Source organism: Arachis ipaensis, chromosome B10, assembly GCF_000816755.2.
Source record: "Arachis ipaensis cultivar K30076 chromosome B10, Araip1.1, whole genome shotgun sequence".
Taxonomy (NCBI): Eukaryota; Viridiplantae; Streptophyta; class Magnoliopsida; order Fabales; family Fabaceae; genus Arachis; species Arachis ipaensis.
Genome location: NC_029794.2, coordinates 29,435,944 through 29,440,195, shown reverse-complemented (window position 1 = coordinate 29,440,195; position 4,252 = coordinate 29,435,944).

Below are 4,252 nucleotides of genomic sequence, written 5' to 3'. Positions count from 1 at the left end.
TTTTAATAGTAATTATTGCCAAATAAAATAGTATAAGAAATAAAAAAATGTATTTACTGTAACACCCTAACTTTTAGCATGCCATGATCGTACCAAAAGTAAGGCGTTACGGACCTGATTTTCTTTATTATGAATTTACTATTGAGCCTTTACGTCGATATCGCGTTTCAGTTTTTGAGAAAATTCTAGAAAAAATCTTGTTTTTACTAACTAAAATCACATATCAAGAGATCTTCAAACACTGATATTCACATAATTACTAATAATAATAAGCGTTATACAAATAAATTCAATATAAAACTCGAATACAATTCATATCCCTCTCTATAAAATAAAATCTAAAATAACAAAGGTGATCGAGGGAATTCTATGAAAGTAACTCAACTCATAACTTAACTCAAATAAAACTAATAACCGTCCACAGCTTCAAGCTGAGTCTTCGAACCTGTGTCACTGAAAGGGTGGAAGATTTTGGGGTGAGAACAAACCGCACGTTCTCAGTAGGGAATGGGAATGCCGTAAAAGTAATGAAATAAAGTGCAAATAATTAACTTTACTCAATTAAACTATATTTTTATCAAACCCTTTGAAAATACTCTTGGTTCTACTTTAGCTAACTAATTACCTCTTTTTAAAATCTCTAAACTCAAAACAAATTTTAAATATAAAACTAGTCACATTATCCGTCTCTCAGTCATATAGTTAATCCTTAGTCAAATGTCAATTCATAATCACTTTAATACATTCGCAAACAAATAGTACAAACAAGAGATTCAATTTAATATACAAACAAGTCACAAGACAAACAGCACAATCACAAAGAAATAAAGATAAACAAGCGCAATCCAATACAAATGTACAAACAACATGATGCATGTCTATCCCTAACGCAGGCCATGAGCTCATGTGTCGGTTGCCTACCCGCTCCTGACATTACCCGAGCACAAGTCCCAGATATGGCTTTCTAGATGCATACAGTGTGCTTATAAGTCGTACGGCTAGGCCCCATACAGTGTGACTTTAAGTCGTACGGCTAGACCGCATACAGTGTGACTTTCCAAATCAATAAGCGTACATCTAGAAAACAGTTCTCAGTGTGTGGGCGTTCCCACTTTACATTTGGCACTAAGGCCCAAACAATGTCACATCTGCTCTCCTGTGGCAAACAATCTCTTTAAGTTAATATATTCTTTAAATCCTTGTTCTCTGCTCTCCTGTGGCAGAGATTTCTTTTCTTAAAAAAAGAGCTCAAAACAACACTTAAAACAAAATCTCTCCTTACAAAATTGGATTTAAAACATTATGTTTTTCTTAATAAATCGAGTTTAAAAATAGAATACACCTTTTCTCAACTAAATAAATCTCAAATAATTTAATTTTCCAAAACCAAATCTTTTAAAATAACTTTTCAAATAAAACCTCAGATTTTATAAAATTTCGGCAGCACTTCTCCTAAAACTCGGGCTTAGTCACCCTTACGGGTTCCCTCTTTCTTAACAACAATTACCAAATCAACAGAATTCTTAATAATCAACATATTTTATAGCCATATAATTTTAGTAATTTTAAATTATTTATAAACCCTCAAAATTATTGTTTCAGTTAAGAAATCAGTTTAGAAATCCAGGCTCAACCTGTTTTTAGTTCATCAAACCTCAATCTCCACAATTCACTAACTTCTTCTCAACAACAATCAGAACAGCAAGGTTCTCAATCCATTCAGTTTAATGACCAAATTTATTGATAATATAACCAAAATTTACAACAAGCACTCATTCTCAATATTCAGAGAACAGTCACGATTAAACCATCATTACAATAATTCCAGACCGAACACAAGCCTAAATCAATTCAACACTTAACACAATATTACCTAGTCAAATTAAATTAACATATCCAATAACCAATGATTCTCAAACAAGTTTGCAACAATATCCAAATAAATCTCAATTCCACAACTAAATCGAAAAGTCAGCGTAACCAGGAATTCGAGTAATTAATCACTTTCAAACAATTAAATCATTTTTCACAAATCACAACCTCAAGTCAAAATCAGTCTCAATACCACACCAATCACATTTTTTACAACCTCAAACAAAGCTTAATTCTGCCAATTAATCACTCATAACAACAAAACCAAGTTGATTTCTATCAATTGATCACACAAAATATTTACAAATTATTTGCAGTTACTCACTAAAATTCATTGGCATTCATAAGTTAAAACAGATTATTTCAAAATAAAATCCCCTACCTCCGAGTGTCAAAATTAGAAGAAATTCGAGATGGGTTGTGGCGGCAGTGGCTGAGCCAGCATAAACAGTAGCTTTATCCACCGGCGTTGATAGTAGCAGTTCCATCAGTGACAGTTTCCTTCAATCGTGTAACTCCAATGACAATAGCAACTTTGGTAGAGAAAGACTAACCAAAAACAAGGGCAAAGCTCAACGACATTTACAGATTCTTTGCCCACCATCGCGTTTCTTCCCACGGCGGATCCAACAGCGGCGGCAGTGGCTTCCTATGGCGGCGGCATAACATCAACGGCGGGATTGGAAGCAGCAGCGATAACTGGGCACACAACAGCGATGAGAACTCCTCCTCTCCCTCACGTTTTGTTCATTTTCCCCCTTTCCTGCCCGCGACGGTGATGGCGACGGGCCCTGGCAGTAGCGGCGGAGGATTAGCAGTGGCAGAGCTTCGACCACGGCGACGCGACGTAGATCTAACGCGATGATGTGCGGCTCGTGATGATGGCAGCGATGGCTCCACGGCGTCGGAACAGCGATGGGAATGGGTGACTCGACGATAGTAAGGAAGCACGGCGGCTAGGTGACAGCGTTGCTTCCTCTTCTCCCTCGAATCTCTATCTCTCTTTCGGCCTTCCTCTCTCGCACACGGTGGGAAGGCGACGACGGCATCAAGACACGGTGGCAGTGCAGCAGCAGTTCCCCTCCTCCTTCCTCTTCTTCTCCCTCGGTTTCCCCTTCTCTCCTTCCCTTTCTTTCTCTCTTCTCCTCTGCTATGCGTGGGTGTGTGGTGTTGTGTGTGTTTGTGTGTCGTGTGTGTGTGTTTGGGGAGGGTGAGAGAGGTGAGGCGGTGAGGCAGTTAGATTAGAGTTAGATTTAAGACAAAATTAAGGTTTTGTGTATGAAATCGGGGATTTTGGATAGTTTAGTAGTTTTAATAAAATTAGGGTAATAGAGTAATTGAAAATTAATTTTAATTTAATACTAATATTTATAAAAATACTTATTTAATTATCAACTTAATTTATTTTCAAATAAACAATCTAATTCAATAATTAGAGTTAATCAAATTAATTTCTTTTAAAATCATAAAATAGAGTTTAAAATCTAATTATTCAAATTAAACCATATATCTAAAATCCTCATTATTTTTCAATTACTCAAGCTTTCAAATCAATAATAAGAAAATATCCAATTAATATAAAAATTTCTGAAAATAATACCCTGAATAAATAAATTCAATAGAATAAATTATATATTGAATAACAAAAGTTGTTATCGGTTTCTTTTCATACAAACTAATACTCAACGATGGTGTTTTGATAATATTACCAAGAAATATTAATTAATTTAATAGCTTTTGTAATGTCATAAGTCTATAAATTTGGAAACTTAAAAATTATGTCATTAAATATCAAATTTTAACTGGTAATAATGTTAACTATATTATTTTGATTTCAAAAATGAATATGATACCAACAAATAAAATTGTCACAGATAAATTTTAACAAAATCAAATCTCCATAAATATTTCTATCAATGAGAAATTGTTCTATTTTAAAGACAAATATTATTTTTTTACGGTATTTCTAATTCAGCAGGTAGATGACTAATCTACCACAAATTGAAACTCTATTTATTAAGGTTAAAGGTATGCCTTTAGTCAATGAATTGCTATATATAACGTAAAATTTAAATTTCTAATACTTATTTAAGCAGATGAATGAAATGATCACTCAACCAATATAAATTAGTAATATCAACTTAACTCCAAAACCCCTCAACTCATGAACTCTAGGCTAGCTTGAGGAAAGACCTTCCAGAAGCTCTATATCACCTTATATATGATATGGGATTGATTAACCTTACTCCACTAGTAGCAATAGGCCTCCCGATAGCAGGGCTTCAAAGCGTGACGCTCGTGCACTTGTGATCCTGGATGCTGTGGAGATTTGCAAAAAGCGCCGAAAAAATCTCTCGAGTTTTCGGCTGTTTCCTAGACA